Source organism: Aythya ferina (genome assembly GCF_964211825.1).
Source record: "Aythya ferina genome assembly, chromosome: 3".
NCBI classification, from domain to species: domain Eukaryota; kingdom Metazoa; phylum Chordata; class Aves; order Anseriformes; family Anatidae; genus Aythya; species Aythya ferina.
The window spans coordinates 105,038,074-105,052,354 of record NC_140298.1 but is presented as its reverse complement, the minus strand read 5'-3'; the positions used below and the strand labels follow the sequence as shown (position 1 = coordinate 105,052,354).

At 36.8% G+C, this 14,281-nt stretch overlaps 1 protein-coding gene across 3 annotated transcripts in view; it reads right to left on the bottom strand.

Annotated features, from left to right (window-relative positions):
* Positions 1-12,601, bottom strand: part of GREB1 (growth regulating estrogen receptor binding 1) — a 95,079-nt gene extending 82,478 nt beyond the window's left edge. For all 3 annotated transcript variants that reach the window (XR_014691883.1, XM_084515699.1, XM_084515701.1), the window contains exon 1: positions 12,460-12,601. The gene's annotated coding sequence lies outside the window, so the exon portion shown is untranslated. The remainder of the gene's footprint in view (positions 1-12,459) is intronic.
* Between the last annotated feature and the right edge of the window lie 1,680 nt (positions 12,602-14,281).

The following is a 14,281-nucleotide window of genomic DNA, read 5'->3' as shown; positions in this document are numbered from 1 at the left end:
ACGGGAAAGTAAGTAACGGTGAATCATCTAGCAGCCCAAAGTATCAGTTTTCAAGTGCAGTATCTGTCCAAATATATAATGATTATCTCGGTACATCTGTTACTTACCATTGTTTCAAGTTTAGCTCTCTAACCTGCAACAGTGACATTATACGTATTCTAGTTAAAGTTAACTCAGACATTTTTATCAAAGTTTTGTCTATAAACCTAATTTACATAAGAATGAGATATGATACAGAAACACATTCTCATTAAACAGTTTAATTTCAGACTTTTGAAAACATGTTGCACTTACATTTTTAGTTATATTTAAAGATGTTACACAACTATTTGCTGACAAATCCCAGCTCCAATTTTCTGTGTTTTTTTGTTTGTTTGTTTGTTTGTTTGTTTTAAGAAAGTGTCATTGATTCAACCACAGCTTCGTTTCATTTTTAATATCTACATTGCCATTTGGCTTGAGTTCCTGATATTGAGATCACGTAGTCTTCTTAAGACAATAATGCAATTCTGTATATCAGTGTATTCTGTACATAGGCACTATTGTTCCTTTTGAATCAACAAAAAGCCAGAGTTAGATTTACAGGAGTTAGAAGAAAAAGTCCATTTCTAGTCTGACTTCCTCCCAGTTGCCACCTACTTCAGTCCAATGAGCTCCCACATGGCTCAGGCCCCTGTTTTTTCACCATTAAACCCTGCAGTAGCCAGGATCTCTTTGCAAAAGTAGGATTTTAAAGAGTTCCTACCCTTAAAAAGAAATGTAAAAAAGAACAAAGAGCACTGTGTTTTGCTTTTGCACCTGGACAAAATAGAAAATATTCATAATAGGCTTTTTTTCTTTCCTCATAACATTTTCAGAATATATTTTTGTATTACATTCAGAATGCACAAATGAACAGCAAGCAGCTGTTATTCCTTCAATAGCAGGCAAAACAGGAGCTGAAAAATATCAGGTACAGGATTGCTTCAGTACTGTAACTTTCATTCATTGATGAGGAAAGCACATCCTTCTTGAAAATGATGGCATCACTCTTCCAGGCATCAAAATCAATTTTTAAGCACATAATGCATAAAATATCAGTTCATTTATGACTATTTTTGTTTGTCTGTTTTCTCAGAACAGTTCTCCATAATATGTCAAAGCAAGCAGAAATTGAATTCTTAAAGGAATACGGTCTCACAGCATGTGGAGTACGAAAAGAAAAAAAAACAAACAAAAAAAAACACACATTAAAATCAAATCTTGGATGTGCAATATATAATTTATAGGCTTGACTAATCTGTACTTTTTAAAACTAACAGATTGTTTTACTGGTTGCTGCAAATGTTATTGATCTGCTTTCTTGCTGAATTAATAGCAGTAGCATAGGACAACTCGCTTTCTCAGCTTTCCCAATGTTTTCCTGAAAAGAGGCCCATTACATGGCAGGGGGCAAAGGACAGGCCTAGATAACACTGTTTAGACATTTCTTTGATGTCCACAGGCATCATCCTCGACAACTGACCACCAGAGACAAAAGAGCACTCTTTGGCTGCTGGAAATCCCAGCCATTCTTCTCACCACCTTTTGATATCCCAAGGCTTCTATACCCTGACCTCTGCACCCTGACACAAAGATCTTATTCGAAGGATGGTCAGCCATGTCAAAAAAATCTTTCCAAATTTAGCCAAGAAACTCAGGATTTCTTTTGCTTTTCATAATTGCTTTGTGTCCTAATGTACCAGTGAGGACACTAAGAAGGTTTTACAAACATGGGGGAATGAAAATGCCAACAAGAAAAAATTGTTTCAATTTTCTGATTTGGAAACTGCTCTCAAACACCTACTTTATTTCACAAACCATTCTGTCTAAAGTTTTTTGATGACACCTCACTGTCTACTCACACCCACAGTATTTCTACCTACTCTCTATTATACAGAAGTCCACTTTAAACAGACAGATATATGAGCTTGCTAATGTAACTTCACCCAATAAATGCACGCATTTTAATTTCTGTGCATACCTTAGGAATTGATATCAATTTCTATTTTTTGTTTATATTTTTCAGAAAAAAAAAAAAAAAAAAAAAAAAAAAAAAAAAAACATGATTTTAATGGCTTTCAAAGTATTTTCCTCCCTAAATGGTGTGATGGATAAGTGGCCCCATTGCCTTCCAAAACTTTTAGAGAAAAATTTTCCACAAAACAATCTGAGATGATCATCAGTATTTTTAATCAAGCAGTTGAATTTTTCCTCTTTCTGAGGAACTAAAATTGAACAAATTGATCAAATAAAAGTGCTCAATATATAACCACAACACTGGGAGTCCCCTAAAATCCTAACAACACAATATGTTCCCTGCAGCATTTAAACATTTTCTGCATAAGCTCAGCCAGGAAAACACCTCGAGATGCACCGTTCTCAATTTATATTGTTCTAAACTTAAATTTAAAAATCTGTGACCAAATGGTAAGCTGTTTTGTATTGATTTTTTTTCCCAAACTGACATTAATAAATTTTTTTCCTACACTAACAATGTTTTTCCCAATTTTTAAGTCAATGACATTATCAGCAATAACACAACACACAAAGCATACATGTCAACATTTTAAAATAAAGTAATACATAATTTATAATGCAAACACTTGGATTCACAATGCTTGTTTTAAAGACAGTTCTAAATCACCTAATACAATCTACTCAACTCAACCAACATTTACTTGCTTAAATTTAGTTACCTAAAACAAGAAAATTCAGTTTACAAAAAGAATAGAGTGCTATTAGAATTATCAAGAATCTTGCCACTTTTAGAAACTCTCTTCTATATTAAATCACTACCATAAAAATGAAGGCAAATACAAGCAAACAGTAGAAGGTTAAAAAAAAATAATAATGTTTTAGAATTCAGAAGGTGCACAGACAAAAATCTAATGGTGGCCATGCAAAGGTTATTAGAATTGAACCTCTTGGTTTCAATGGGTTTTGAACCAAACCAAAGCATTTTTGCAGTTGTTTTAAAATAAATAATAATAATAATTTTTTTTTTTTTTAAAAAAAAGCATGTCTTCAGGTAGAACAGAAGATTCTGAATCAGTATAGAGCCCCTAGAGCAGACCCAGCATAAATATAAAACAGATATCTAAAAAAAAAAAAAAAAAAAAAAAAAAAAGAATATAAACGGATATCCAAAAAAAAAATAATAATACAAAAACGTGCCTCTTCTGAGGCACAAGTCTGTAAATATTTTCATTTAACTGAATCCTGTCCAGGACAGGACAAACGACATGCAAACATACAAGCTATATTCCAGCCTAAGGCTATATCTATACAGCAATATGAAAAGATTAAACATTCTGTGATGCAAATCCAATGCACATAAGGCCATAGACAAATCTGGGAGTGTCCCCCTAAAAAGATTACAATAATTTTTATAGAGGCTCATTACTGCTCTGGTGGAAATTATTGTCCTGCTAGCTTTACACACTCAGTCACTCCTGTGAGCAAGCCCTGTCCCTCTTTAGTCAAAAAATAAAAATAAAAATAAACTATTAACATCATAGATCTTGATCACCCCCATTCATTTTAAGAGAAACAGATTAGGAATTGTGCATGTGAGCAGCTCAGCTGGCAGAGTCGACTGTGATAACCTCTGACAGAAGTGCCATAATGAGGTACTGGGGGCAGTAACCTTTTTAACCAGCACAGTTGCAGTTGGAAGAGGATCTGTGAATAAAGCCTTCATAAAACACATTAGATTTTCATGTGCATGGTTTTATACATGGCCCTGAATTTGGTGTAGCAAATGTTATTGCTGCAGTTACACTTTATTCTGTTGTAGGTAGAAAATATAAGATCACATAGATTATTCCTTTCCAATACTGCTACTTGGTACACTTGCCAGTAATCTTTCTTCATTATGTCAGTGTTGTTATAAGTTGCCAGACTTTCATCACATAACCCAACAAACACAACTGTGTAGGCAATTTCTAACTGGATATATTCAAAAAGCTGCTTTAAAAAGAAAAATGTACTTCATCCTGGATCCACAGAAACACAGAGTGAAAACAACAGCAACAAAACCTTAAGGCAACCTTTACCTGGAGATGAAGACCTCACTTAGAAAAATGTAAATGGATTGCTCTAACACATAGTAAGACTTAGCTTAATTTCAAGATAGCCTTTTTTCTTTAGAAAGTGAACACATTACCAAAGAAAACAAATTACATGCAAAGCAATGTAATCTAGCAGTGAAAAGGCTATGTGAAGCTGCATAGCTAATTTGAAAGGGGAATAGAGTGACCCACAACATTTTGCTTTCTTGTTGCCATCCTACACAGCATTACTTCCCATCCAGATTGGCCTGTCAACGTGGCACCTCTACTGCTAAAAGCCCTGGCCTAGGAAGAGATGCCTTTAAGCCAAGGGATGCAGAACCATTGTGTCTATATTGTTCAGGTCTAGTCACTGGAAGGACCATGTTCACACTATTTGATGTTTGGCCAAAGCGTCTTTGGGCCTCTATAGTGCATCTTTGGCCCTGACATAACTATTTGTGTATGCTCTTTCTCCAGCCAATTTAATTATTATGAAAGCTGTATTGCAGCTTTCAGCAGAGCTTGATTTTTTGGCGTGGAACTTGAAGCATGTCATACACAAACCAGGATGTGGCATCACAGTACACTCATGCTACAAGGCCTACTGAAATAGCATTAGAAAGCCACGTGGGATTAAGTAATAATTGTGTTATCCATACTGGTTAGTTGTCTATGGTAAATTCTTGGTGCAAAGTAACACTACTTCTGTATTAAAGCCTTGCAGACAAAAGGTTGTAGTTATGGGTAACTATCACATAGCAGTTGATTGAGCAAGCAGCTAAACCATGGTAACTTACACACACATCCATGCCACACCTTGGTTGTTTAAACTGTGAGCTCCAGTTTACGCATATACAGCTTGTAAAAGAAGCAGTCTACGATTCAGACTGTGAACTTTATTGGCGATGTTAGTACTAATGTTCACTTGTGGGCTAGAGTAGGCAAATGGAAGATACTCCAAATATTGAAGTTGTTATAATTTATTCATGGTTTTGTTAATTTTATTGCTATTTTAGGCAGGGAGAAAAAGGCTGGTTGCTTTTTCTAAGTTACAATACCATGAAATTTACAGCTGGCTGTTCACAGGCGGTCAAGATACAGTAACTTTACAGGACAAGTTCTGTTTATAAAGAAAAAAAAAAAAAAGTTTTTTTATTTTTGAGGAGAAACTTCTCAAAATCAAGAAGACACGATGACATGCTGTACTGTATAGCTTCTTTCCTGTATCCAGGTTTCCTCTAAAGAGTTCCATAAGCAAGGAAGCATAAGGTACAGTGCCTCTCCCACACATTACATAAAAAGAAATGGACTTTCAAAGAGCCTGCTTGTCATCAAATGCTCCTGACATCACAGATAAAAGTCTAGGAATTTGAACCTAGTGAGCAACACCCAATATTTATTGATGAATTCTGAGGCCTGGTACCAAACTCAGTAAGACACAAGGATCTTACCAGTAGTTCTGTACATGATCAGTACTCAGCCGTGCAAAGCTGTCAAGAACTATGCACTGCCATCTTGTATGGCCTGGAGCAACAGTACACCACATCCACCTCAGTGGTAAGAATTAAAACAGAAGATTTACTAAGCTACACAATAAAATCTTTCTTGAGTTTATGCCTTGTGCCCAACATACTGAGACTGAGTTTACTACAGGATGGATACTTCCCACTTGTTTTTTCAGTCTGAGCAAGACCTAGACAAGCATGGTTAGACCAAAACAAATTTTCAATTTATTAATAAAATCAACTTTTTAAGCAAAGTTTTAAATGGTAGGATACAACACATTCTAATATACACAGATTATATGAGGTAATAAATAATACAGCAACTGTAGCAGCTTCTCCTTGTGGAGCCACATCATTTCACATTGCAGATGCCTACTTGCCCCTAGAGAATGGATTGCAGCATTGGTGGAAGACCAGGGCTTTCCAAATACCATTTCTCTGATTCTGCACCCAGATTTGCTTCACAGAATTTTGCAGGTCTCTGTATGCTCTTCAGTACAGAATGAAGCACAGAATGTGCACAGTACGTCACTTTTTGCTCAGTCACCTTCTCACATGAGTAGGCCTGTTCAGTATCTCATAACTAAGTGCTAGGTCCTGCACTTTGTTCGCAACAACCCCATGCAAAGCTACAGGCTTGGGGCAGAGTGACTTGAAGGCTGTGCAGAGAAAAAGGATCTGTGGGTGTCCGTCGATGCTCCCTGAACATGAGCCAGCAGAGTGCCCAGGGGGCCAAGAAGGCCAACAGCATCCTGGCTTGTATCAGGAATAGTGTAGCCAGCAGGACTGGGGAAGTGATCATCCACCTGTACTCGGCTCTGGTGAGTACCTCAAGTACCTCAAGTACTGTGTTCAGCTTTGGGCCCCGCACTACAAGAAGGACGTCAAGGCCCTGGAACATTTCCAGAGAAGGGCTACAAAGCTGGTGAAGGGCTTGGAACACAAGTCCTGTGAGGAGCGGCTGAGGGAACTGGGGTTGTTTAGTCTGGAGAAGAAGAGGCTCAGGGGAGACCTCATTGGTCTCTGCAACTACCTGAAAGGAAGTTTTGGGGAGCTGGGTGTCGGCCTCTTCTCACAGGTAACTAGTGATAGGACTAGAGAGAATGGCCTTAAGTTGCACCAGGGGAGGTTCAGGTTGGAAATTAGGAGAAATTTCTTCTCAGTAACAGTGGTTAGACATTGGAAAGGGTTGCCCAGGGAGGTGGTGGAGTCACTGTCCTTGGGAGCATTTAAGGAAAGGCTGGACGTGGTGCTTAGGGAGATGGTTTAGTGGGTGACATTGGTAGTGGGGTGATGGTTGGATCAGATGATGTTGGAGGTCTTTTCCACCCTTGATGATTCTACGATAACCCCACCATGCTGGGTCATGGGATTGGAGTATTTTTGCTGCCTAGGGAACACTCGGTCTAAATCCCCTTCTAAATGGGGACCTTACTGTGAGGCAGAGTACCAACTACAGTGACATTCCCCTCCTGCTTTTCCTGCCAGCATCAGGTGCACTTCAAAGCAGGAGATAAATTAAAATGGTGTGCTGTAAACATGTAAAATGCTAGAATCTTGGCTGGAGAGCTGGATACCAGATCAAATGACTCTTTTCTTTTTAAGGCCTTTTTGCCTCGTGGACCTTCTGAGCAGCAGAGACATAATTACCACTGGTTTTAACACCGTGCTCTTCTTTACACAAAAGATGACAAATGACAAAAAAAGTGAAAGAACAGAACAAGGGGGAAATAATGAAGTGTATAGCAAACACCTGTTGATAAAAGATTTTCGGCTGAATAAAAAAATAAAACTGTAAACTACTTATTAAAGTAAGTCTGAACTGGCAAGTGACAAGATGCATTTCTTCCTCTAAAAGGAGTGACAAGCGACTTCTTCAGGGATGGCAGGAAAGACTGAGCAAAATTGACATCTGTGTGTCTGTGCATATCTCCACAGCATATTCATGCATGGGTTTCGAACGGTTAGGGCACAAACCATTTATAGTTCCATCTGTACAAAACACCACTGAGATCTGGCTCACTCACTTAACCAGAGTCACATTGCAGTCAAGCAAGTCACAAATGTTTTCTTTAAAAACAAATGCACTTACATCATAAATCAACCATTTCATTACCTCTGGGGTAAAAATAATGAAAACAGCTGTCAGATGAGAATGAAATGATCTTTGGAAGTTTTCATTAACTTCACAATCATTCTTGTGTCTGAAAATAATTTTATTGCTGTTATTACAAGTAACATCCCCAATTATTGCACCAGTAATAACTATGATTTTATCCACTATTCTCTGTGTGTTTTTTGATCACTTTGTATATGAGGTATTACTTTATAAATTTAATCTTAAGTTCACAGAGAAAACTGGAAGGCATAGAGGCTCTGAAAATGTGGTTCCAAATCAGAAAAGACTATAATAAACATCTAATTGATAGAAGCAGCAACAGTGATTTAAACCTGTCTATAAACCCATTTGAGTCTTCTTGGAACTGATACATATAGCCCGTAGATGAGGACCTCTATAATAAAATCATAATAGTACTGCAAACATAATTCTCGGAAGCACAAACATAATTCAAACATAATCAAATTTCAAAGCACTTTATCACGACACTAAAATTTCATCAGACAGGATCGGATCATTATTTTGATTTTACTTAAATGCTTATCCTCAGACAGAAAAGTGGCAGAAATAAAAACCTATAAATGAAAAACCTTTTCATAAAAACAGAAGACCTAGAAGACCACGATTTCCTACAACGGCACTCTAAAAACTAAGAGAGCTAGGCATACAAGGATACATTTTGCAGGCAACCATTTAAAACAACACAAAAAGTGTTAACATAAAAAGAGTCAATAAGCAAAGCATCAGGATGAATTCTCCTACCTATGTCTTTGATGACAATTCTTTGTCAGTACTGCTTATTTTTATGACTGTGATGTAAATACACTTTCTACAAATAAATTTTAATTTACCACAAATTTATGTAAAACATGCCTCCAACATCATTACAGATTGCTTTTAGTGCATAAAATACTGCTATGCTGTTTAGCTAGAAAAAGGAAATTTTCTTCACGCATCACTCAATCAGTATTTCTTTTAACAGCATTTTTTTCTAAGATACACAATGTCTAAAGGGCAATTATCCTTTCCTGTTTCCTCAAAAATATATCACTGCTCATGTTGCTTCTTAAACTCTCTTTATTCCTCACATAAACATTTAAGCATGAAATGCAACACATGGATAATGGCAAATTAAGGCAAACTGAAAATCAAACTAGAGTTCTTTGGAATCCTTACGTGTAATTATGTAGGGACAGCAACAAATCTCTACAACATGAGCATAAGTGACATATTTAAATTTCCTTAGTAAATAACAGAATCTCCTGCCACAGTCATAACAGACATTTTGAAGAGTTAGACTTGCAGCTGACTGAATCATTAACCACAGTCTAAGTGGAAAAAAAGCAAAGAATTTCAGCTGAATTCAAATATGTAATGCTTTCCCTGTGCAACTACGTAATACATGAATGCATTCACATATTTGTGTAAGTAGGGATGTTTATGCGTATATTTTGGTGGCTGTTAGTTACACTGGCCTTTTATGACCCTTAATGGTGCCTTTTATTCACATGAAATAAACCCAAGGTTGTGCCTGATCTCAGATGAGAGTAAATGCTTTATTTTGTGTGAGAGTGGAAAAGGAGTGACACATCACTTATCATTCACCGTGCAGACTTTGTATTCATTAGAAGAGCCACAATCAATAAGAACCAAAGGCAATTTTTCCCTAAAGATAATTATGCCTAGCATCACTAGAGTGCTTAGGAGTCTGATAGGCTTTCATTTATTGACACAAATCACCTTTGAAAGTTTACAACTTCTTAATAAGAATTTGGCTGTACCTATGGAGTGCTATAAAATGCTTCTGTTTTGTTTTGTCCTACAAAATTACACAGGTCTTCTTGGGGTTACTTTCAAACTCTGTAAGTTGCGTTAAGTTTCAAATGAGAAACTTATTTGCAGAACAACTGAAAATGTCAAACTGACTGCCACTTGTCACAAATTATAGAGCAATCTCTTCTACTTTTTTTTTTTTTTTTTTTTAGGGGGTTCGTATTTTAAAGAGAAACTTTGGAAGCCATTTGTTTCTTATATAGAACATGTTCTTTAACAAGAAAAATAGAATTCAAACTGTTGGTTTTGACTTGCCATTTCACATTAGAAAACTCTTCCCTTAACTTTATGCATATCATTCATAGCATTCCTGAGGTTATAAAAAAACTCATCTAAGAGATTCTGGACTCTCATATCCAACAACATACTCCCCTAACAGAAGCCGTTAAATATAGACATAGACAATAGGTCTAAAACATAAGTTAGATGACAATTTCTGTAAAACTATATAGTCACCTCAAATTACAGACATTTGTAATACAAAATAAATGAAACATTGCTTCAAAACATTGTGTCTACCAAATATTCACAAGGCAAAGATGATCAGGGCATAAGTGAAATTCCATCCCCAAATCTCTCTGTTCTGTGCCTGTGCTTGTAACATCTCCTGTCAGGGGCTAATCTCACGTGACAGGCCTGATCCAAAGCTATTTGAAGTCACTGGAATGTCTCTTCCTGACTTCAGGGAGCTTTGCATCCAGCCCATATAAACTTCAAGAACAATACATTTCATAGAAGGTTGTCTTAAGAGAACAATAGCTAATTATTGTTTAAGTGGAAAAGAATATTAGCTTCAAATGAAATTTACCTGCTGTGGTAGGTTCTTACTGTTAGATGTTTTGTTATTGTTTTTTTTTGCGCATACCACAGATAAACCTTTCCAAAGTGAGAACATTCCATTTCCTAAATAGAAGCCAAAGAAAATCAACAGTAGTCAAATACCCCATCCCACCCCATCCCCCGACAGGAGTAAAGCAATTTTGTATGTAGTAAGTTTAGTTTTTCTCAAGAAGTAAAAGATCACTTTCAAGGCCTCAAATTAAAGGTTTTCTTAGATGTATGCACATCAAGGACAAGACAGAACATGAGGTTTAAAAAATATACTAGGCATTCCTCTAGCTACTAAACCAAAAGATAGATTTAATAAACAAACAAAACAAACAAAAAAATGTGTAAGCAAGCAGCAGGCTGACAGGAAAATAAGTTATTTTGGGTTAGTGTTTTTGTTTTCCTTTTTTTTTTTTTTTTTTTTTTTAATAAAACCCCTGATTTTCTAGTGAATGAAGTCAATTTCAAAGCTATGGCTGACAACGACACCACACAAGGACCAAAGTCAGGCTGCTGTTTATTGTTTAAAATAAATAATGGAACTGTAAACCCTGAAATGGTAATTAACATAATTGTGAAAACTAGTAAAATAAAAGCCCTATTGTAAAGTTTGTGGCTCACTTCTCTAAGAAAAAAAAAAAAAAAAAAACAAAAAAAAAAAAAAAAAAACAGAAAATGATTTAGTAGTACACAACCCAATACTAATCCCATGTACTCTTGTGCCAGGAAATTTATGCTGATGAAAATTCAAATCCAAATCATGTCCACAACCACCAAGTTCCCTAAGGCAGCAGACAATGGTGCTTCTAACTTCCTCACTCACACCACAGATCGACCAACTCACTAGAACTATTTTGGTTACTTAGAGTGGAGGTAAACAGAAACTTCCAGTTAGGCATAAGAATAACAGAATGTCCACCTTTGGAGATTGATTTCAGTGTTTCATAGTGGAAAAAAAAAATAATTAAATCCTTAAGAATCTTATTCATAAGACATACAAGACTGTTAATTTTGTTTATGGTTGTTAAACACGTTGAGCCGACTAATACTGACATTACTTGTTAATCATTTTCAGAAGGGTCTATGAGTTATTAGATCAAAACCGAGGTAGCTCATACCTCAAAAAGCAAAGTAAATGAGACAAAGCAAAGGGGAAAAAGCAAGCAACATTTTCTCCAATATATACATGATAGCATTTCTGCCTCTTTGATCTGTGCATCCAGAACCAGCAACTAAAAATAAACAGTTTACTTTATAAAGACATCTATCCAAATTGCTTTTTACTCTATGGGGATGGATCAAACATAATTATAAATTTCATTTCAGGCCAGTAAGAAATTATAGGTTTGTGTATGTGTGTGTGTGTTTTTCTAGATGAAAAAAAAGAAAAAAAAAAAAGACAATTTCTCAGGTCAAACACCATACCTTGCCTTGGTATCACAAGTATTTTGTTACAATAATACAACAGCACATTCTGTTTGACTCAACAATACACATTTCATTTAGGTGTTTTTTTTTTTTTTTTTTTTTCATTTGTTTCTCCTTGTTGCTATTAAGTGCATTTCTGAAATGAAATACAGTCCTAAAGTAAAAAATCAAACTTTCACATAAAAAGTCAAAACAATATGCAGGCTTAAGCTTTGCATTTAATTTACATCTTTTCTTCTGACATGCACAAATTAATGAAATATTTTGTTCACTCCCAGACTACATTTTGGGTAAATAAACTATCCATTCATATATTTTGTTAAGCCTTATTTAGCCATATATTTCAGGTAACAGACTATTTGCTCTCATGGCTCTCCTACCATATTTTCTCCTCTTCCTACACAGGCAGCTGGGACACAAACTACCCACTGCTAAATATTGCTAGCTGGTATCCTGATCCCCTCGGATCTGATCTGTGCCCCTGTTACTCTATTCTTGTTGCTCACTGCTACTGCTAACACTTTCTTAGCCTTCTGGGGACCTGGGCTTCCAGTTGCACCCCCCCGCTGCCTCTCAGCATTCCCAGGTGCTGATAATCTTTTCTCTGTATTGTTGCTGTTCCTTCTCTTTATTTCAGCAGATGCTACAGTTTTGCAAGTTGCATGGATCTTACCTCTGAGACCCTCTTTGTTGCTCTGTCTGTGACCACGTTGGAAGCAGGCAGTGATGGATATTAGGGAAGCATGAGCCTCCCCTGGCTGTTTAGCAGCGTGGTCTGCAAAGAAAGATAGAGATGCTGCTCTCTCCTCCTCCCCCCTCGCTGTCCCAGCTTCCTCCTCCCTCCTCCCTCCTTTCCATCCACAAACTCTACTTCTGTCTGTGCTTCAACACAATACGCTACCTCTCAGCACCAGCTACCTAAGGTCAAGAATACAAACCCTTCGCCCTCCCCCCTGCCTTTTCCTCTCCAGCCTCATGCATCCTCACCCCTGCTTCCCACTGAATATGGTATCTTCCCAACTAGACGTGCCTTATTTGGCTCCAGGGTCTAAAGCGCAGACAATTTCAGCAGCCCTAGGGGAAAAAAAAAATAAAACAGAGTTATAAAACAGAAGATGCACTGGAAAGACCAGGGATATGAAGGGAAAGAGGAAATCTCCTGGAAAAACTGGAAACTTTTGGGGATTATTTGTGTGTGAAAGAAATCTAGTCACAGTAGCCAAAGCCTGCTACTTGGAGATTAGTTTTTAAAAATCTATACAGATTAAAGAAGAGTGCCTTGGATTGCTAGTTATCTCCCAAATCCAGTTAATACACTGTTCAAGCTCTTTGCTTCCCTATCTTTATTATAAACAGCTTTTTAAAAGAAGCTTCCAAACTTTTCCCCTGCAAAGCCAGACTTAAATACCAGTATAATCTGATGATGCAATAGCCAGCAATGGTGAAAGTGACTAGTAGCATTCTTTAAAGATTATGAGCTATGAAATAATCGCCTTTAATCGCATGGTAAGCACAGTAATAAGCTCTGACTTTTCTGCTTGGATGAAATGTATTCAAGTGGTCTTTTTTCACTTTCAGTAGTTATGAAGACTGGAAGCACCTTTGGGAAACCAGTCAAAACTTCACCTAAAATTCCAGCTAGCCAACATTTCTTCTTAAGGACCTAATCTTAGACACCTAAAAAAACAGTCCTTGAAAAGTGTTTATGTTGTTACAGAGACTATGAAGGGAGGTAGATGATGCTGAAAACTTCTAAAAGATCTTGCCTAAGGTTAAAGTTAAAAAGTTACATGGACAGGATCTCCCTCTGGAGGCCTTGAGAGGCACCTGACTTGCTCTAGTGATGTGAGAAGATGCATTAGGCACTTCAAGAGGTCTATTTTACTGGATACCATTTAAAAAAAAAAAAAAAAAAAAAAAAAAAAACAGCACACTAACTGCTGCATGACTAAGGCCAGATACAATGAAGGTGTAGTAACTAGAAGTTATCTTGAAGATTTAGCTTTCTTAGCCCATGTTTCTTCAATGTTGGTGGCCTCATATGGCAAACAGCAGGCATGATCCATCAGTGGTCAGAAGAAAGTGGTCCATGGGGCAGAGAAACAACTGCTTGCATTCCCTGGATCATTTCACAGATAAAAGAAAGAGACTTTCTAAGGAGACTCTGTGCACAACACCAACATCAACCATACCAAAACAATCTACTGATCAACCTTAGTAAAGGTCTTGATCAATGTGAGAAGAATCAGAACGTAGCCTTCATCTTCATTCAGTGCTAGGACAAGCTAAGTAACGAGTGCAACCAATACAGATTTGATCCACTTTGAGAATGATAACATAATGACTGAAGTGCAGGTAATTAAGGAACTGGTCTAGTTACTCCTTCATAATCATCTCAGAGCTCACAACCTGGTTAAGTCTTTAATTTAATAGCAGATAAAGTTAAAAAGAAAAAGGGGAAAAAAAATGAAGAGAGAGAATCAAATGTCATATCT